Consider the following 23,297-nt stretch of genomic DNA (forward strand, 5'->3'; position numbering starts at 1 on the left):
AGGCTATGAGGCCTATTAGTCTGAGGAAGACCATTATTGTCTGGTTGGCATTCTCTGAAAGTTAGAGTATAGCTATTCTCAGGAGTCTTTCCTCTGGAATGAAGGCTCTTCCTGCTTGAGAATCCAAAAGTGCCTCAGTGAATGGGATTCTTTACATAGGATGTAAGTGTGACTTTTTCCAATTTATTCTGAGTCCCAGTTTCTCAAAAAGGAAGCATGTGCATGTCCTTGGCTTTCTTGTGATGTCGTTAGGAGGGGAGCCAATCGTCTAAATGTATATACACTCATCTTTAGCTGTGTGTCACCACAAATAGGCACTTTGTAAATATGCAAAGGATGGCAGAAAGGCCAAAGGGAAGGCTCTTTACTGATAATGATCTTCCCCCCTCAAGGAAGCAATGGTATTTGCGATGTGAAGGCCTGACAGTAATATGGAAATATGCCTCCCATAAATGAAGAGCTCTGAACTACTCTTTGGTGGATACAGGGGGACTTAAAGATGCTAGGCTCAACATGTAGAATTTGAACTTCCTGATGGAGGAGTTGGCCTTTCTCAGATCTAAGATGGGTCAGAGACCTCTATCCTTCTTCAGAATCAGAAAAAATCTGAAGTAAATTCCCTTTCCTGTGAATTCAGTTGGAACTTCCTGTATGTGTCCTTCTTCCAAGAGCAAGTCTCTCTTCTTGGTAGGTTGTTGTGAGCAGGGCCCCGGAATACGGAGAGAAGTGCTGGGATAGTGGAAAGGATGGTGTTGAATTGTGTGAAATAATCCCTTTGTACTATTTCACTTGTCTGTGGTAATGTACTTCAGTAATTAAAGGATTAACAGTCATGGGAGAACGACCAATTAAGACTGGGCTGCAGCTCTCTAGCCTCACATCAAGCCCAGAGTCTAAGGCCTGGCACAGAAGACAAAAGGTGTGTTTTGCTTGCTATATAGGTGGAGCTTGAATGTCTTTCTCCCCTACTGCTGTGAGCAGGAAGCTGTTAGTGCTAATAGTGGCATCTGTGTGAACTACAAAGAGGAGGGTGAAGAAGGGTATTGCTGTCTATGACATCCAAAGACAGGAGCGTCAAATCTTCTCCTTGAGGGTTGATAAACCTCTAGCAACATAGATGTTGATCATCATCTCTAGTACTGAGGCATAGCTCAGTGGTTTGAGCATTGGCCTACTAAATCCAGGCTTATGAGTTCAATCCTTGAGGGGGGGCCATTTGGAGATTGGTCCTGGTTTGAGCCGGGGGTTGGACTAGATGACCTCCTGAGGTTCCTTCTAACCCTAATAATATTCTATGATCACCTTCAAATGGAAGATTTTCTATCTGTGCTCAGGTGGAAGACCAGAAGATCTAAGCCATGCATGTCTTCTCAGTGTGATGATTGAAGTCAATGCCCTTGCTGTAGCATCTGATGAATCATGAGAGGCTCCCAGCTGTGATTAGTTAATAGCTGTCCTTCTGCTATAAAGACTTTTAGTCAATTTCCTTGCTCTTCAAACAGATCCTTAGCAAATAAGGCCATTTTTCCTCAAAGATGGTACTGATACTTAGGGTACATCCACACTACCCGCTGGATAGGCAGGTAGCGATCGATCTATTGGGGATCAATTTATCGCATCTCATCTAGACACGATAAATCGATCCCTGAACGCGCTCCCGTCGACTCCGGAACTCCACCAGGGCGAGAGGCGGAAGCGGAGTCGACAGGGGAGCCACAGACGTTGATCCTGCGCTGTGAGGATGGGAGGTAAGTCAATCTAAGATACGTCGACTTCAGCTATGCTATTCTTGTAGCTGAAGTTGCGTATCTTACATCGACACCCCCTCCAACCCCCCACAGTGTAGACCAGGCCTTTGACATTATGGTTTGGTCATTAGCAACCCTAATGCCTACTGAGGCTGAGAAGAAAACTTTCCTGCCCAGAGTCTCCAAGTTTTTGACCTCTCTGTCACATGGTATAGAATGCACTTGGTCTCCTTTTGTTCTCTGATCTTCTGCAGTGACCAGCAGCAAACTGGGAGCTGGGCGTGTGTGGAAAAAAGAAAATCCTTTGTACCATAACTTATAGAACTTGTCACAGCCTTCTTTGACATGGCCTGATTAGAGGCAGGGTTTGCCCAAATAGATTTGGCTGGTTGTAACAATCTTTCTAAAACTGGGAGTGTGATCTTATTGTTAGAAGGGGACCCCAAACATCATATGAGAGGTCTCTTCTGCTTACACAGATGATATCTTTAAAGTTAAAGCCATTCTGAGCACCAGTTCATGGAACTGAATGGTATCTTCTGATGGGGAGAATGCTGAAGCAACCCCTACATTGTCATCAGGAGATGTCAGATCATCAGACTCCAGAGCTGTGTCCTGGTATTCAATTCAGCTCTTCCTTTGAGAATGTATATAGAACTACCATTGGGAGCACTCGCTATAGCCAGGTGACATAGTTGGATCTGGAAGCACTGGATCTGATGTACAAGGTTTCCTCTGACTTCTAGCAGGGGATGGATCCCTGGAAGGACCAGTGTGCTTACTGTCCCCTTTCTTGGGTCAGATGGCCTTTCTGGCCCTCACCTACAGAGGAATTGCCAATCCTGTCATTATTCAGTATCAGGTTCCCTATCACAATACCGACTGGAGTAATGGTATGGTCTGTATGACCTGTGTGGCACATCTATATAGCACTTGCTTTGCTACACTTTTCTTTTCAAGTGATGGGAACTGGAATGAAATGTTAAACTATCTCTCATGGTCCGATTCATGGTCAGATTGTCTGATTCATTGTCTGAGATGAATAAAAGTGAAAAACAAGTGGCCTTGGCATCCTTAAAACTGAAATTAGGGTGAGAAACCTCCCTGGCAAAGCTGTAGGTACTCTAGGGGATGGGAGTGTAAGATCTCAAAATTTGAATCTGCTCTGTGGTCTTTTGTCTCTTCCCCAATGGAGAAGTGAGAACAGGAAGTTGATGCTTTTATTTTATTCCTTTTATCACTCTGTTTAAGTTTAGAGGCGAGAGCAACAAGAGTGATGTTGTGGTTGGCATCTGCTATAGACCACCAGACCAGGAGGATGAGGTAGATGAGGCTTTCTTCAGACAACTAACAGAAGTTTCCAGATCACAGGCCTGGTTCTCATGGGGGACTTCAGTCACCCTGACATCTGCTAGGAGAGCAATACAGCTGTACACAGAGAATCCAGGAAGTTTTTGTAAAGTGTTGGGGACAACTTCCTGGTGCAAGTGCTGGAGAAACCAATTAGGATCCGTGCTCCTCTTGTCCTGCTGCTCACAAAAAGGGAAGAATTGGTAGGGGAAGTAGAAGTGGGTGGCAACCTGGGCAGCAGTGACCATGAGATGGTTGAGTTCAGGGTCCTGACAAAAGGAAGAAAGAACAGCAGCAGAATATGGACTCTGAACTTCAGAAAAGCAGACTTTGACTCCTTCGGAGAACTGATGGGCAGGATCCCCTGGGAGGCTAATATGAGGGTGAAAGGAGGCCAGGAGAGCTGGCTGTATTTTAAGAAGGCTTATTGAGGGCACCGGAACAAACCATCCCAATGTGCAGAAAGAATAGTAAATATTTCAGGTGACCAGCTTAGCTTAACAAAGAAATGTTCAGTTGGCTTAAACACAAAAAGGAAGCTTACAAGAAGTGGAAACTTGTACAGATGACTAGGGAGGAGTATAAAAATATTGCTCGAGCATGCAGGGGTGTAATCAGAAATGCCAAACCACAATTGGAGTTGCAACTAGCAATGGATGTGATGCATAACAAGAAGGGTTTCTACAGGTATGTTAGCAACAAGAAGACGGTCAGGGAAAGTGTGGGACCCTTATGAATGGAAGAGGCAACCTAATGACAGATGGTTTGGAAAAAGCTGAAGTACTCAATGTCTTTTTTGCCTTGGTCTTCACAGACAAGGTCAGCTTCCATACTGCTGCACTGGTCAGCACAATATGGGGAGGAGATAAGCAGCCCTCTGGTGAAAGAACAGGTTAAGGACTATTTTGAAAAGCTGAACATGCACAAGTCCATGGGGCCAGATGCAATGCATCTGAGGCTGCTGAGGGAGTTGGCTGACGTGATTGCAGAGCCATTGGCCATTATCTTTGAAAACTCGTGGCGATCGGGGGAGGTCCCAGACAATGATAAAAAGGCAAATATAGTGCCCATCTTTAAAAAAGGGAAGAAGGAGAATCCGGGGAACTACAGACCAGTCAGCCTCACCTCAGTCCCCGGAAAAATCATGGAGCAGGTCCTCAAGAAATCCATTTTGAGCACTTGGAGGAGAGGAAGGTGATCAGGAACAGTCAACATGGAATCACCAAGGGCAAGTCATGCCTGATCATCTTGATTGACTTCTATGATGAGATAACTGGCTCTGTGGATATGGGGAAAGCGGTGGATGTGATATATCCTGACTTTAGAAAAGCTGGCTAGATCATTGAGCTCAATGGGTAGTGATCAATGGTTCAATGTCTAGTTGGCAGCCAATATCAAGCGGCATGCCCCAGAGATCGGTTCTGAGGCCAGTTTTGTTCCATATCTTCTTTAATGATCTGGATGATAGGATGGATTGCCCCTCAGCAAGTTGACGGATGACACTAAGCTGGTGGGAGAGGTAGATACGCTGAAGGGTACGGATAGGGTCCAGAGTGACCTAAACAAATTGGATGATTGGACCAAAAGAAATCTGATGAGGTTCAACAAGGACAAGTGCAGAGTCCTGCACTTAGGATGGAAGAATTCCATGCACTGCTACAGGCTGAGGACCGACTGGCTAAGCGGCAGTAATGCAGAAAAGCACGTTGGGATAACTGTGGTATGAGAAGCTGGGTATGAGTCAACAGTGTGCCCTTGTTGCCAAGAAGGTTAATGGCATATTGGGCTGCATTAGTAGAAGCATTGCCAGCAGATCAAGGGAAGTGATTATTCCCCTCTATTTGGCAATGGTGACACCACACCTGGACTACTGCATCCAGTTTTGTCCCCCCCCCCCCCCGCTACAGAAAAGATGTGGGCAAATTGGAGAGAGTTCAGCAGAGGGCAACAAAAATGATTAGGGGGCTGGGGCACATGACTTACCAGGAGAGGCTGAGAGAACTGGGCTTATTTAGTCTGCAGAAGAGAAGACTGTGGGGGAGGGGATTTGACAGCAGCCTTCAGCTACCTGAAGGGGGGGTTCCAAAGAGGATAAAGCTAGGCTGTTCTCAGTGGTGGCAGATGACAGAACAAGAAACAATTGTCTCAAGTTGCAATGGGGGAGGTCTAGGTTGGATATTAGGAAAAACTATTTCATTAGGAGGGTGGTGAAGCACTGGAATAGGTTACCTAGAGAGGTGGTGAAATCTCCATCCTTAGACTTTTTAAGGCCTAGCTTGACAAAGCCCTGGCTGGGATGATTTAGTTGGGGTTGGTCCTGCTTTGAGCAGGTGGTTGGACTAGATGATCTCCTGAGGTCTCTTCCAACCCTGATATTCTATTATATGACCATTCTTATGACATTTGCCCTGTGCTGTGCCCTTAACCATTGACCTAGCTACTGTCATTGTTTTCAGAACTGACTCTGAGCGATTGTTGAGGGATCCAAAATGGTCATTGCCAGCATTAAAGGCTGCATGCTGTAGACACAGACTCTAGTTAGCACTGGATCCCAGGAGATTGCCCAGCAGACCTTCTGGCTGACTCTGCACCCTGGCAGGATATTGGGCATTGTACTTTTATCTGGAACTGGAGGCTTCAGATCCAAAGGGGAGGTCCCACTAAGACTGGCTCTGCTAACAGAGGCGGACACCTGATGTGTCTAGAACTAGGCTCTGATCACTTAGATCAATAAGATCTAAGGTCAATAAGAAGGTTTTGCTCTCAATCTAGGAATGAAGGATATTACCCTCACTGGTATCTTGGGCTCTTTTTTATTCCCTGACAGGGTAGGGACTGACATGGGCCTATCAGCACTGTTGGAACCAGCCGTTACACAACTGGACAGTTTGGCTGTTAGCACCTCCTATCTTAGAGCTAGTTCTGATGTGCCTTACAAGAACTCAGGGTTAAGGTGCTGCAGATCATGCATCTTGAAGGAGAGTGTCCTTCCCCTAAGCAAGCCAGACACCTTGTATAGATATCCAAAATGTGGAATACAGGAGTCCTTGCCTCTTTCCCTTCTGATCCATGAGTCTACACGAAGGTGTGAGAACTAATAAAACTTGTAACTTATTCTAAATTTAAAAAAAGTAATAAACCTAAGATAATCTTCACTAACTAAGAAATCTAAGGCACTGGGTTGTCAAGGAGGTTGGATCCAGAGTGGACAGCCTCAGAGAAGTTACCAGTCCTGCTGCTGCTGTGATTGGAAGGAACAGAGGCAGCCAAACACCATGCCCCTCTGTAGTCTTGCCCTTGTGGGGGCAGGGAGGGGAAGACTCTGCAACAGGCACTGTTAAGAAACATTCTATTATCACAGCTGCACCCTTGTCGCAGCCCATGAGTGGGAATGCCTAGGGGCCATTTGAAGAAGATTGTTGGTATTCCAAGAAAAGACATCACCTACACATGCCGAGTTGCTTTTCCACACACATACTGTATACGTTTTTCATTACAATACTTAAAATAAAACTTTTATTGCCTTTTTTCCATTAGCTTGTTGTGAATACAGGAAGTGCACCAATGTAGAGATGAAAGGGACCCTTCACTTGACAAATGGAATTGATAGAGACAGTCAGTAGTAGAGGAGCTTCTGTACATCACAGTACTACTATATTAAAAGACTGAAAAGCAAGAAAGTCCAGGATTAGGATTGTACCTCCATCATTAATTCACCCCATTGTGTCCAAGTATTGGCAGAATTTACATTCTGTATCATAAACTGTGATATTTAGGATAATGTGAAAGGTGAAGTGGCAGATTTAACTCTTCCTTTCCTATCTTTTGACTCTTTAAATTGCCTGATGTGATTTTAAACACCTGGGAGATTTGATATCTATTTTCTTTGGTTGATGCTATGTAATATATAGAGACATACATAGATATAGATACACACATACAAAACTACTTAAGGCATAATATCATATTCATTATATCATCAAAACTCATAACACATTTTATTTTTGGGTGGGGAGGTTGTTTGTTTATGGCTCATGCTTTTTGCTAATCCCTGCAACTAATAGGAGCAAGGAGTAAAAACTGAGCACTGAGGAGGTTCCCAACTATTGTCAAGAATGAAAAGCTGCTTGTGAATCAAATCAGTTCAAGATTTTACATCTCTTTCTAAATACAGTTAAAGAGGGCCACATCACTGCAGGTGACACAGATAAATGCAAACTGTACATCTCTGAGCCAGCAGGATTGCACACCAGTAAGAGGACTTATCTCCATCCGGTGGTATTTCCATGGCAGTCTCCTTGCCCAAGTTATGATTGGGAAAGACAAATTTTGATTTCTACTGGATTCTTGGTCTGTAGCTAGGGGTTTAGCCCACTGTATATGAAAGTTTACATTTGTAAATTTCACCAGAAGAAAATGACAATTACTTTTAGGTGACAGGAAACTTCTTTAAAAAATCATGTAAAATTAAACTGGAAGGCAAAATTGCTCTTTGTCTGACAGGTGGAATTTGATCCCTTCATCTAACTCTTATGCATGTCCATCGGATTTTTACTTATCTTTAACAATACAGGGGTTGATCCTGGATGGTGCTGAGCATTCTGGCCCTGATCCAGCAAAGCACTTAAACATATTCTCAACGTTAAGCATGCAAATATTCACACTGGTTTGTAAAAATCAAACTCTGTGTGTGTGTGGAATGCCACTCAAGTTAATGGGAGTTCCACATACACAGGGATGGGAAGTTGGGCCTTCAGTTTGTCCATGCATCATAGTTCTCTCAGATACCCAAAGAAAATTACCAACCCCAAGGTTTCCACATGTACTCTGGTGATAAATTCATGAGCAGGAAACTGACTGAAGGCCAAATTTTGCCTCTACCTGAACTTGAGAAAATCCCACTAACTTCAGTGGGGTTGCATGGATGAAACTGAGGTGCCAGGACAGAATGTGTCTCTCCAGATACATTAAAGGAAAGCATAGCATCAGAGGAAAACCTCCATCATGCTTCAAGAATTTCAGAATAACTTAATCTTAAATTAAAAACAAACAAATTCTCATTTTAAAAAAATACTCAACATAAAACTTAAAGTTTGCAGTGTTGTTGTAGCCATAATTGGTTCCAGGGTATTAGAGAGACAAGGTGGGTGAGGTAATATCTTTTATTGGACCAACTTCTGTTGGTGAGAGAGACAAACTTTTGAACTACACAGAACTCTTCTTCCAGAAGGCTTCCTGAAAGAAAGCTCTGTGTAGCTCAAAAGTTTGTCTCTCTCACCAACAGAAACTGCCCAATAAAAGATATTACCTCACCCACCTTGTCTCTCTAATAAAATGTAATTAATGTTTTTGCTGTTGTGATGCAGTGTTATGTCCACTAGATGGACCTCAATTTCATAAAGTTAAATGGGTTTTCCTCTGTATTCAGCTCTTATGTTCATATGTTTCTATAGTAATAATACTCAGCATTCTTCCTTTTGTGGGTAAATGTAATACTGCTTGCATTGTGACCTGCATATATTAAAAAAAATTTCTGACTACATCTTTTTACATATCTGTTTTGCAATTCTCTTTATATTAGATAAAGCAAGTACTGGTGCATTCCTCTCAGGTTACCCAGCGATCACAATACAAATATTGTCAGATGCTTTCCCTAACTGTGATAAACCTATTATATGAAAGCAGTACTGCCCAACCTCAAGTGATCAAAGTTCACGAGTTAGCCCTCCCCCAAAAAACTATGAGATTTAAAACTTGATACGTTTGGGGATTCTTATTTGCCTTCTTGCTTTTGAGTCTTTGGGGTACACTCTGGTAATGTTTTCATGTGTTTCACTGTAACCATGAGGTTTAGAAATTTGCCTTTTTTTAAAAAATGAAAGCTGAGATGCTCACATAATTCACCCCAGGAGCTGGAGCTCTGAGGAGGACATCAAGTATTGCAAGAATTGCAATAAAAACAAAAATTGTGAGAGCTGGCAACACTGGAGAGGCAGACTGTTTCCAAACCATTTGTTTGTTTCACTTACACACACACATTTAGCATCCCACATGGCTTAGGTTGCTGACATATAAAAATAAATGTAAAAAAACCTAAGAAATTGGATATGGAGGCCAAATTTTGTACAGTCTACAATATAAACACAAGTTCTTCTGGATCTGAGCAGCACTGGGTTTCAAAAGGACAGATTAACAAAGGAATTTTTACCTGCGGGAATCCAGAATGCATTGCTTTCCTTTTGGAAGCGCTTTGCAACAGCAGCATGGAAACATAGTTCAGACTCTAGGCAGTAATGCAGCAGCCTACAAAAAGTACCCAGGATCTAGGATCTTGCAGCCCGTTACTTATGCCAGTAGATATGCCACCAAAGTCAGCAGAACTTAATTAAGAGTTGGAGGAGAAATTCCACATTTGGGAGAGCGGGGGAGAAAAGCAACATTTCTCTGGCAGCTTGTCTTTTCTTAAAGAGCAATACAGTGGATCGGTCAGTGGAGTGCATCAGGGTCTATGGGATAAATGCAGTTTATCACATGGCACTACAACCTCCACACATGGAGCCAGATCCTCAGCTCGGGTAAATCAGGATAGTTCCATTGATTTCAATGATTTGTGCAGATTTACACCAAGGAAAGTTCTAGTAGGTTGCATGTGTGTGCATTTAATGTGCGCACAGTTAAACTGAACAGGGCAACATTTATTTGAAAAGAGCCCAGCCTTTTGTACAGATCTGTTTTCTGTTCTTGGATAGTTTTTCAGGAATTTGGCTAGGACATGGAGGCTTTCTTTCAAAATTCATTTGTATAGCTTATACCTTGCAGAGCCAAATAGAGCATATGTAAATTCATTTCTCTATATCTCTGCACTACAGACCTCTGCCTAATTCAACAAGCTCCTTATAAACAAGGGATATTGAAAAATTTAATTCACCTTTAAACTGCAAAAGTTTAATAAAAAACAGACCTAAATTAGACCTAGGTTACTGGCACCAACCCCGTGAAGCCAAATTAACATCTACTAGGTGTCTTACCCTTCCTATATCCTTAACTTTGAACATTTTTACTTTAAAGGTATATAATTAATTCTTAATATCATAGTCTAAGCAAATCTGTCAGTTCAGGTCAGCCAGGAATAGCTTTTCTTGCACATGATTAAATTAGTGAACTCACTCCTTTAACTTCATCAGATAATCATCTTCCTTATATGGGCCTTTGTTGGGGGTAGTTTGAAGTACTTCACAGAACAGATCCACAGCCACAAAGATTTGGGACCATCAGTCCCAGTTACAATGTTGCCCAAAGCTCATGTTTTTACCTTGAGATCCAGGATATTTGGCTCTTAAAGCCCCTGCTCATAGAGGAAGATGATTAAGTGAAAATCTCAGCGGTCATTTAAAAAAAAAAAAGTTTTTAGCCATCATGGTTCTGGAGAAACATTTGAAAACAACACAAGTGCATCCCAAAGACTCAAAAACCAGAAGGTGAATAAAAAAGTAAAAGCTATTTGGACTCCCCCACACCTCAGACAATTTTGACTTTTGGTGAAAAATCAAAATCCAACATATTTTGATTTGGAAATGCCACTGTGGTGCCTTATGGGAACTGTAATTCAGTTTCCTCATGCTCCCATTCTCCCCTATAGGTCAGGCCCCCTAATTGTATTGCACCTCCTATGAAGCATCATTGTTTCCCTGCTTAGTGGGGGGAGGCAGTGCATCATTGGAGATAACATCTAACCGGGGAACCCAGCCCATAGAGGCGAGTAGGGACATGAGATAACCAAACTACAACTCCCAACATTTCTGTGGAAAGTAGAAACTTTTTGCAAAACGTTTTGTTTAGTTGAAAACCCAGTTTTTGTCAAACAGTTTTCAATGGAACATTTTCTATCAGCCCTAACAAAAAGAGCACCCAAAGCGTATTATTTTTGCCAAATCTCATGATTTTGGAGGCCATGGCTCATGATTTTTGAACACAGCGTTGGCAATACTTCAGTTAGGATGTGTGGGTGCTTAGTCATGAGAGACTATAGTTGGGTTTTTGTGAAAACATTAATATAGTCTTTAATTTTCATTGACATTGTTCTTTGATAAGACACAAGATTTTCTGTGACAACTGTAAAGTCCGCATTTAAGTTCCAGTTATCATTGTGAAGGCAGCAAAAGGTTTAGCTCTTTAGACAATGTCTTGGAAGCAGTCAGATAATGCTGGTGAACAATTACTTTGCTTGCATAATGCAATATTTCATCCTTAGAAGCATTTTTATCAGCACTTGAAACACATACTACTTGTTCTTGAATACTGAGTTTATGGAATACATTGTCTACATTCTAATACTGGGCATTTTATTAATAGTGTGAGCTATATTGCTTGCAATTTAGTAGTGGTCTTTATTTTCAACACTATGACACTGAATATAGACATCTGCTAAAAACTGGGAGCTGTGACAATGTTAAAGTCTTTGTCATCTCATATTCCAAACTATCTTGGAGGGGAAAATTGAATGAAATAAAAGTAATATGGATTTTTTTCTACATAAAAGAAAAAGAGTATGATGCTCATTTTAAACCACCTGAAAGGCTTAGATAAATTATAGCCTCTCTCATTTTCATTATGTATTAACAACAGAGCTGCCATTTCTATTTGAGATTCCTAAGCAAAACAAAGTTAAAAACTGGCACTGTAACTTTTTGTACGTTCCAAGTTTCTGTTTGCAACTAAACTGCAGGAGACCTGTCATATTACTTGTATGGGAGTGACTACACAAGTGAAAACATGTAATGTAAGTATTGCAGGGACTATGACAATGATTGTGGTAAATGACGAGTATTACCCAGTGTGAACAAGATGTTTTCAGAAACATGAGCAGACAAACTAACCTGAGTGCTGATGCAGTTTATGAGTGTTGTGCCTTTTTCCAGAGAAACTTCACACTTGAATGAGTATTAAACAATACAAGCCTGGTCTACAGACAAATTTGCACCATTTTAATGAAAATGTGATTTTAAACTGATTTAGTTCAACTAATGCAGCTTTGTGAGCAGACACTCATGTAGATGTAAAACTTTATATTAGTTTAGCTTTCACCCTGTATAGTTACAGGGTGTAAGCTAAACTGTTTTAAGTCAATATAAATATTCCCATAGTGGGCTGCTGTGTTTTATCTTAATCAGTTACTTCCAATACTCTCCATCTCATCTCTAATCTTTTTCTTCTCTCAGTTCTAATCTCTCAGTAGACACCATGCCTCTAATTATATATAGATAACGGCTCTTAACATTCTGGGCAATCTCTTTTGGACTCAAGTCCATTGCAGTATTCAAATCTCATGCTCTCCAATGCATTTCTTTTTGCAGAGGTATACAATGTATTTTGGAGACATGAAACCTCAGACACCTTATCCACAGCTACCAAAGATGCCTCTTTTATACACACAACTTGTCTGAAATATTAAAGATATAAAAAATAAGCAAACATTACAGACCAAATTTTCAAATGAGTCTTTGCTTGCAAGTTTTCACTCGTCTTCTCAGAATTGAGATTTTGCAACCACAACTGATGTGATATGCAGATTGGATAGTCTAGTCAACCACCTCATTTGCAAACTTAATGCAGTTGGTGAGAGATTCTTACATATGTAAATACTTGGAGGTGCACATTTAGAGGCCTTTTTAAAAAACTGGAACCAGTTTGGACTAGTTAAATAAATAATCTGATGTGTAGTGGTTTACTTTATAAAGTAATCCCTCTACTGATGGAAATTTCCCTTAAAGAAAAACTTCTCATTTGTTATGCTATTTTGTAAGATTTTGATATAGAAAATAATTAACATATGCTTATTATTGTGTTCCATTATTACTGGCTTTCACCTTCCTGGATCAGGGCCATTATTTTAAAGAAAGTATTGTTTTGTAAAGCTAGCCCAATATGGAAGGGGGAAATAATTTGATTAGTGTAGATACATAATTGCCTCAGAAGCTGTCATTTAAATGAAGTGTTTCTATCTCCAATGGAAATAAAACTGTAATTCCTTTTTAATATTTCACTCTGGCACTATAATTTAAAGGACATGAATACTGATTGCTAAATTGTATACATTCACATCAGCACATAATGTCTCTGCTCTGTTTATAGAACACTGAATCATTCTGTGAATATATGAAAAATAAGCATCCTGTCACTGTCCACAGGATAATCAAAGCCCTCATTAATGAGCCTCTTCTCGTGTCAAGCCTTATTCAATAAGTCCCAGTAAGAGTTTTTATATATTTTATAGTGTTCCAGCAGAGACTAATCATCAGCAACATACAGTTCTTGTTGGCAGAAGCTGTTATTAAGGAGACAAATGCTGTCTTCTATAAAATTCATTTAATTTAGTGCAACAGAAGTGGGACAAGTTTTCCAGCAAAATGCAATAGCCAGCTGGGCAGGGAGAACCATGCCATTTTTCACTGATTGTGGAAACTGGTTATCTGGCCTTGATTCCCCTCACCGCAGTCCACTGCCAGAAAAGCAGGCAGTGACCTCTCTTCCTTATTAGGATCACTATTTGACCTGGGAGGATTTGTGAAGAGTGATTTCACGTAGGGAGGATAGAATGAGGAGACCCTGTAGGATCTGACAGGGAGAGGGTTGAATACGGACAAAGGACAAACAGAGGGCTTTGGAAGGGAAAGCAAGTGGTTTAAAAGTGGCCTATTGTAGTTTAGCTTAAACTGACTCCTAATCAAACCCAGATAAGCCACTCTTAAACCAAAACTAGAATGTCCACACAGCCCTTTGCAGTTGGTTTAAAAGAATCACACTTTTAGATAAATCAGTGCAACTTTCTTCTGTTGGCAAGGACTAAGATTTAAAGATTAGCCCATTGAGTGAACTCAGGTAAACTGTAAATCCAGACTATGGCAGGAATATATTACAAGCATGCCTACCGGGCATTTATTTTAGTGCAACAGACATGGGACAAGTTTTCCGTATGGAAAAATCCTTTATCTGGCAGTATGGTAGGATAGCTAAAGATGCAGACCTAATTGGGAAATCACTGACAGTTTGGAGCAGTCAAAACCTTGTTCTATATTCTTCTTTGACTGTGCTTATCATAAATAGTGTACATACACTCAGAATATCTTGCATTTGTGTGGAACAGCAAGTATCATTTTAAAACAGTGCAGACTAGGTTACATGTAGGTAATGACATTTACTTTCTTACAGGTATTCATCTTTCCTCCAATGAAAACTTTCCATCCATTAGAGAGAGACTAGAAGATGCTAGTGACAGAAAACAGTAAGTTAGTAGCACAGAAGGAAAATGTCAAACTCATCAGTTCGGGGGGGAGGGAGGGGGAAGACAAGCAAACGAAAACCCTACACAGCATTAAAAAAAAAAAGCACTAAAACGAAGATGATCACAAATTGGTGCATTAGGTTTGTCACACAGCAACCTACTTGTAGCACAGTTAAAATAAAAACATGCATTAGGGATAGAAAAGAATATTAGATCCACCTCTCGACCTATAAAAAGATGAGTTAAGAGCTGATGGTGGGCGAGTACTGTTAGCAAAGTAAGCACTTCACTGTAGACATTTCAGTCCTTTGTTGTGGGCTCTTTATTATACAGCATACTGAAAACTTAAAGCAGGTTTTCTGAAGGATCTGAAATGATGCTGTATAACTCTGACATCTGAGGATTTCAGTTGCTGCCCTTTCTGAACTGGTTATGGAACATCTTAAATCCAGACAAGATCAGATTCTGTGTTTAGCTGTTTAAAAAAAAATCTCTATTCTATAACTCAGGATTCCTTAGATAGGTCCCGATACAGAAAGGTACTTAGACTCAACGCAATGACTCACATGCTTGAAGTTAAGCACATATGTAAGGACTTGCTGGATCGGGGCCTTAATTACTACAAGGGTCAGCCCTGCCCCAAGTCTGGCAGTGGGATCCATAAAGGCAGACCTTTGTGCCCACCTGGAGCCCCGGTAACTTCACAGGGGCTCTGCTCAGAGGCAAGGGTCTGTCCACACTTCTGACTGTATGATGAGAGCCCTAATCCACACTATTCCATTTTTCTCTAATCGGGCCATATAGCAGCTCCTTACTGGTTATGTTGCTTACATTTACTAACAGAGCTGCATGAATAATTCATAACAAAGAATTGTCAAATTTTGCCTCTTTTTGTTCACAGCTTGCGAGCAGATGCAAAGTTTTTGAATTTGCTGTTCAAAATTATCATGAATTTCTTTGCAACGTTTTCTCCCCATATGAAAAGCTTGCAACAGTTCATTGCATATACTTGAACTCCAGAATTCATGCTGTAGCAGTTTGTTTCATAGTCACATGGTATTGTTTCACTTCCCTGATTGGATGGCTTGTGTAACTACTCACCACAAGAACTTCAGGTGTTACAGCTGAAAATATACTATTCAAAATTTGCTTTCAGCAAATACTCAATATTAAAGTCTGTTTTTCATCAGTATTAGAGCTTGTAAACTTCTAGTGCTCAAATATTCACAGCAATTGAATATTAAATAGACACAAACATGTCAAATCAAAATTCAGTTTCAAGTTTGAACAAAAGTTTGTAAAAAAAAACCTGTTTCCACTATTAACTCAAATATTACTAATTTGTGTAAGAACCTTGATTAAATTTGGTTTTAGCTGTGTGACTAGGTATGTAGGAAACTTTTAAATTCATCCAAACTTTTCTTTTAAAAAACAGGATTTCAGTAGAATACTTTTTAAAGGTTTGTTAAAACATGGCTGTGGTTCTTTAGCCTGAAGGACATTTGCAGGAGTTGCAAGTATCTTTGTTTAAGCATGAGCCTCTATGGGGAGTTTCTTAGGTATTGGACTAAAAGTCAGAACTCTCCAGAGTGGTTTCTGTATAACTATAGCAAGTTGAAGGACATTCTTACTATTTGTTGTTAATAAATTTAGTTCAGGATGCTGGGCATGTGTGTGTCTGTGTGTCACTTTGTTGTTGCAAATCTTAAAGACACCATAAAGCTATGGTGAGGAAAGGGAGAATGTGTATTCACTAGGAAGAATGGCCAGGTTTGGACTTAAAAAATAAGAACTCTTTCATTGAAAAATTAGAAATTACAAGCACAATTCAGTATATGTATGGATACTCAATAAAATACCAAAATGATTTATGCAATAGACTTCCAACTCATTTATTTTGATAGACTGGATTTTATTCTGATCTTACAGCTGTGTAATTAAGGACTAATTCCATTTAAAAATCAATGGAATTACACTAATGTAAATCTCATATGAGATCAGAACCAGGCACTTTTCACCCCGGTATAAAAGCACTGACTCAGGATGTTATGAAACAAAACAAGGTTTTAAAATGATATTCAGGAAGGTCTCTAGTATATAAAGTATTCTATTATGGAGTTAATCATTAATAAAAGCCTTTAAGGGGTAATGGGTTTTCTTGGTTTCTTTTTTTAGTACAAGCTAATAAAAGAAAACAAAAACAAGTGGATTCTTGTGTAATGTGATGAGTGTACAGGGTACTGTGCTTTTATTACATAAGCAAAAATGACTTTAAAAATGGCAATGAGAAAGTAATGAGAGGAGTAGGAACTAATAGAACTCATGTGACTGAATACTTACTAACTTGGAAGATATACCTGTTTTAATGCCTACTTTGCTTCAATCTTCATTAAAAAGATAAATTGTGATCAGATATTTAAAACAATTAATATTAACAGTAAGATGGAAGGAACACAAGCCAAGATAGGGAAAAAACAGGTTAAAGTATATTTAGATAAATTAGATGTATTCAAGTCAGAATGGCCTGATGAAATACATCCTAGGCTACTGAAGCAATCTCAGAACCATTTGTGATTATCTTTGAGGACTTATGGAGGACAGGTACTCCTGGGGGAATTCGGCACTACTGTGTTGCGCATAATTAACGAGACATGAATTTTTAAAATTTTTTGTGCAAAAAAAGCTTCTGCTGAAATGTTGCTGCAGTTCTGCCTTTTGCCCACCAGAGGATGCCGTGGTGATAGAACACAGCAACAACTCCCAGCCAGCTAGGAAAAAGAAAGAGCCTGCTTTCTTTGCAGTGCCTGTCAGGCCAGGTCAGGAGACAAGGGCTATGGGGAGACAGACAGCATGGGGTGATGTGGGGGTCAGACAAGGGCTTATAAGGGCTAATGTAGGAGGACAGACTGGGGCAGGGGCTGAATGGGAGTGAAGGTGCAGGAACATGGGGATAGGGGGTTATTGAGTGGGGGCACAGAGACACAGGGGGCAGGGCCACATAGGGATGGAGGCAATGACTGTCTGAGTGGGGGTGGAAGGACACATGTGGACAGGGGATGCAAGGACACATGGGAGTGCAAGAACACATGGGGGCAAGGGCAGTGCGCCTGACTCAATGGGAGAAGCTAGGAGTCAGCCAGGGTCTGCATGGGGAAAGCTCCCTAACAATCTCTTCCCACCCCCCAAAAAAAACTTGTTCCATACTTTTCCCACCCCTACCCAACAACCCTCCAAGTTTACACCCAAGCTCCTTTCCAGCAATTTACTTCCCTGTCCCTCAGCTCCTCTGTTACTCCTGACTCCTCCAAGCCTTTGCACTGCTTCTGAGGGGTGCAGGAAATATGGTTCTGTATTGTAGTTTAAATGAATTATTACTCAGAGTTCTGTAGAGTTCTGTGTAGATGCCTAATAAGGAATCTATTTGTAAAACACATTTCCTGAATCTTTTTTGCTGTCTGGATTGTTACAGACTTACTTGCTGACAGGTATTTTGAAATAAATGACCAAAAATAATTGAAACTGGTGTGATTATATTGTGTTATTTTGACAAATAAAATCTGCAGAATTCTGCAGAATTTGAAAATATTGTGCGCAGAATTTTTTAATTTTTGGTGCAGAATTCCCCCAGGTGTAAGGACAGGGGAGGTACCAGAAGTGGGAGAAGGGCAAACATTATGCCTGTCTTTAAAAACGTGTACCCAGAAGCCTCCTGCTACAAGACAAGCCCAAGAAAGAAACCAACAGAACTCTACTGGCCATCATCTACAGTCCTCAGCTTAAACCTCTCCAACGCATCATCAGTGATCTATAACCCATCCTGGACAATGATCCCTCACTTTCACAGACCTTGGGAGGCAGGACAGTCCTTGCCCACAGACAACCCGCCAACCTTAAGCATATTCTCACCAGCAACCACACACCACATCATAACAACTTTTACTTCAGGAACCAATCCAAGCAACAAACCTCGATGCCAACCCTGCCCACATATCTACACCAGTGACACCATCACAGAACCTAACCAGATCAGCTACAACATCACTGGTTCATTCAACAATGTTATATATGCCAGCATGTGCCAGCAATGCCCCTCTGCTATGTACATCGGCCAAACTGGACAGTTCCTACATAAAAGGATAAATGGACACAAGTCAGATATTAGGAATGGCAATATACAAAAACCTGTAGGAGAACACTTCAGTTTAAAGGTAGCCATGTTACAGCAAAAAAACTTCAGGTCCAGATTTCAAAGAGAAATTGCTCAGCTTCAGTTCATTTGCAAATTTGACACCATCAGCTCAGGATTAAACAAAGACTGTGAATGGCTATCCAATTACAAAAGCAGTTTCTCCTCCCTTGGTGTTCACACCTCAACTGCTAGAAGAGGGCCTCATTCTCCCTGATTGAACTAACCTTGTTATCTCCAGACTGATTCTTGCCTGCATATTTATACCTGCCTCTGGAAATTTCCATTACATGCATCTGACAAAGCGGGCATTCACCCATGAAAGCTTATGCTCCAATACATCTGTTAGTCTTTAAGGTGCCACAGGACTCTTTGTTGTCTTTAAAAAGGAGAACAAAGAGGACCTGGGGAACTATAGACCAGTCAGCCTAACTTTGATACCTGGAAAAATACCAGAACAAATTACTGAACAATCAATTTGTAAGCACCTAGAGTATAACAGGGTTATAAGTAATAGCCAACATGGATTTGTCAAGAAGAAATCATGCCAAACCAACCTAATTTCTTTTTTTTTGACAGGGTTACTGGCATAGTAGATGGGGAGAGGAAGGTATAGATGTGTTATATTTTGAATGTAGTAGTGCTTTTGACACAATCCACATGACAATCTCGTAACCAAACTAGGGAAATGTAGTCTAGGTGAAATTACTACAGGTTGGTGCAAAACTGGTTTAAAGGCCCTACTCAGAGAGTAGTTATCAATGGTTTGCTGTCAAACTGGGTTGCAGGGGATGTATCCAGTGGGGTCCCACAGAGGTCAGTGCTTCCTTCCGCCCTAGAGTTTAAGGTAATCCAAATCTTCTTGTGTGATATTCCAGTCCTCCTCCATATTGGCAATATCTCCCAACTTAGTGTCATCAGCAAATTTTATTAGCACACATCCACTTTTTGTGCCAAGCTCAGTAATAAAAATGTTAAATAAGATTGGTCACAAGACTGCTCCCAAAGGAACTCCACTAATAACCTTCCTCCTGCATGACAACTCACCTTTCAGTATTACCCATTGTAGCTTCCCCAGTAACTAGTTCTTTATCCACTTTTCAAGTCTCATATTAATCCCCAGTTTCTCCAATTTAACTAATAATTTCCCATGTGGAACTGTATCAAATGCCTTACTGAAATCCAGGTAGATTTGACATACTGCATTTCCTTTGTCTAAAAAAATCAATTATTGACTCAAAGAAGGAGATCGGGTTGGTCTGGCATAATCTACCTTTTGTAAAATCATGTTGTATTTTATCCCAATTACCATTTACCTTTATGTCCTTAACTACTTTCTCTTTCAAAATTTGTTCTAAGACCTTGCATACAATTAAGGTCAAACTAACAAGCTTGTAGTTTCCTGGATCGCCTTTTTTCCCCTTTCTTAAAAATCGGAACTATATTAGCAATTCACCAGTCATAGGGTAAAACCCCCGAGTTTACAGATTCGTTAAAAATCCTTACAATTAGGCCTGCAATTTCATGCGCCAATTCCTTTAATATTCTTGGATGAAGATTATCCAGGCCCACGTCCCATTAAGCCATATGAATTTGACTTCCACCTCAAATGTGGTAATTTCTAATTCCATATCCTCGTTCCCCTTTAGCCACTCTGCCACTAAGCTCCTTCATTAATCTTATTAAAAACTGGGGCCAAGTATTTGTTTAGGTATTTGAGCATGCCTAGATTATCTTTAATCTCCACTCCATCCTCACTGTTTAGCAGTCCCTCTTCTTCTTTCTTTGTTTTCTTCTTATTTATATGGGTATAGAACCTTTTATTATTGGTTTTAATTTTCTTTGCAAGGTCCAATGCTGCTTGGATTTTGGCAATTCTCATTTTATCCCTACACTTTCTAAACTCCAAGAGGTAGCTTTCCTTGCCAATCTTTCCCATCATTCATTTTATAGGCCCTTTGCTTTTTCTTAATAACCTGTCTGAGATGCTTACTCATCCAGCTTGGTCTGCAACACTTCCCTTTCCCTTTGCTTGGGATACAGGCTTCAGATAGTTTCTGCAACTTTGACTTTAAGTAATTCCAAGTGTCCTCCACATTCAGATGTTGAGTTCTTCACTCCAGTCCACTTCCCTGACTAACTTCCTTTATTTTTTAAAGTGTGCCTTTTTGAAATCAAGGACCCTAATTGCAAATCTATTTTTTTAATCCTTCCATTTAGTTTAAACTGAATTAGCTAATGAGCACTCTAACAAAGGTTGTCCCCTACAACCTGTTCTTCTATGAGGTCCCCACTATTCACCAATTCCAAATTTAAAATGGCATCACCGCTTGTTGGTTCTGCGACTATGTGGTGAAGAAATCTGTCAGCTATCACATCCAGGAAAATCTGGGCTCAGTTATTGTTAGTAGCATTTGTCCTCCAATCTATAGCTGGGAAATTAATGTCTCCCATAATCACACAATTCCCAGTAGTATTTATTTCATTATAAACATTAAAGAGGTCTCTATCTATATTCAAATTGGATCCTAGGGCTTGGATGCATATCCCACTCACTCTGATAGCTTTCTTCCCCAAAGGGATTTTAGCCCAAACAAATTCTGTCTTATCCATTCCATCACTTCTAATTTCTTTATAGTTACCACATCATTAATATACAATGCTACTCCACCACCACCTTTACCTTTATTTCTGTCTTTCCTGTCTCAGTTGTTGTCGGGGGCATCAGTGGCTCTTGTCTGCCAATCTTCTCCAGTCCAGAGTGAATCACTGCACCAGATCCCGCTCTTGTGAGCAGCTACCTGGTCCAGTTCTGTGATATCAGCTCTGCTTTCGCCAGCTGGGTGGGCCAAGGTGCTGCACAGTCAACTCTGCACCATGGCGGATCCACTGGGGCCTCACTGTGAAATCACCTCTGCACCACCACTGCCACTAGTTGGGCTTCACTGCAAAGTCAGCTCGTACCACCTCAGGTCTAGTTTCACACAGCACATAGTCTCCAGCTGAGGAACCCAGAGCAAACCAAGACCCTTGGACAAAGCTCCTAGTCTCTAAGACACAGCCTTTTCCCCCTTATCTCTTTTGATTTTGCATTTTGTTACCAAAACCGTCTTTTACCTATAAAGTCAAGGTGACTCACTTACTTCAGGGCATATCTGGCACAATCCTGATGACTTCCCATGTATACAGTTTTTTAATCATTTATATAATCAAATAAAAAAATCAAAAATTACAAAACTCAGGGGAATTATGGGTAAGCAACGTTGTAATTCATGCAAGTGTGCTGGGCAGAACTATCTTTTCCATTCATTTAATTATACTGGTCCTGGGTCTTGCAAAGGGAAAGTGGGATATGTCAAGGAGAGACACAATAGACAGGAGGAAAGTCCTGGGACATGACACACACGCAGATTTCTAGAAACATGCTCTGAGCATACTGGCAAAAATAAGTTCTGACAGCCTTTTAGCATAGAGAAACTTTCTTTATTTATGCTGCAGGTAACATTTGCATTCTTTGTAGCACAAGTTTTGTGGCCATCTAGCAGTGCTATTTTCACATTAACTAAATGCATTCAATTTTTTAAATGTTCTGAATCTCTTTTTATACTTTGCCAGTAAAGTGCTTTACTTAAACTACATGAAAATGGATGGGTAGATTTGAGATTGAGACACCTTGAAGAGAAAGAACATGAATTCTGATCACAAAAGAAGCTGGTTTAGGAGTATTGTAATAGGGGGCTCAGAGCCCCAGGTGGGCAGTAGAGGGCCTTTGTCAGGGCAGCAGAGGTGACTGTTTCTGAATTTAATCTTTGGCTTTCCGCCCAGGGCATCTGGGCCTCAGCCCTTAAGGGGGTGTGGTAGAGGGACCTGGACCCTCCCTCTCCACTGGGTCCCAGCCCAGGACCCTGCGTGTAGCAACACTAGCCAGATCCTCTCTGCAGCAAGTCAAAGTTTGCTTCCCTGGGCTACTTCCTACCAATAGGTCCCTTCAGTGTGGGGTGTGGCCCCTACAGTCCAAACAGAAAGTCTCTCTACAACAACAAAAAAGAGTCCAAAGGAGCCGGTCTCTGCAAGTTCTCAAAGGGAGTGGTGGTTAGAGAAGGCACTGTCTGCAGGCCTTACCCACTCTGTGGTCCCCTCTGGCTCAGTCATCTCTCTGGCTTCCTGGAGGTATCCTCTCTCTTGCAGCCTGTCCACCACCCTTTACCTGGGCTTCTGAGCTCCTTTTAACCTGCTACTGCAGCTGGAGCATGCTTGGCAGGCCTAGGGGGCTGGGCTACCTGGGCTCTGGATTGCCTTTTAACCCCTTCAGGCCCAGTTTTGGGTTTGTATATACACCATCAGAAGTATGATCAACATGAGCACTCAGCCAGAGGCAAAAGGAATCGTGGTGACTGAAAGCTCTCTGAGCTCAGTGAAAGCACGGGGAGACCTGAAGGATGCCAAGCAAGGTTACAGAGACCAAGAGTAATCTTGGCAATTGCTATCTGGAAAGTAATATCAATCCCTAGTGATATAGTGGTATAAATACTAAGAAAGAAAAAGTATTTAGAGGATGATATAAGCATGATCATTAAGCAGCATGGGTTTATATCAAGGAAATCATGCCAGAGAAATTCATTAGGTTTTTAATCATATTACAAATTTAACTAGTGGATTGAGAGTACAGCAGCTGTACAGCATTTGATATTGTGACTCACAAAATATTACTTGAAAAATTATTTCAAGTTAA

This window comes from Mauremys reevesii, linkage group 1 (genome assembly GCF_016161935.1).
Source record: "Mauremys reevesii isolate NIE-2019 linkage group 1, ASM1616193v1, whole genome shotgun sequence".
In the NCBI taxonomy this organism is placed as follows: Eukaryota; Metazoa; Chordata; order Testudines; family Geoemydidae; genus Mauremys; species Mauremys reevesii.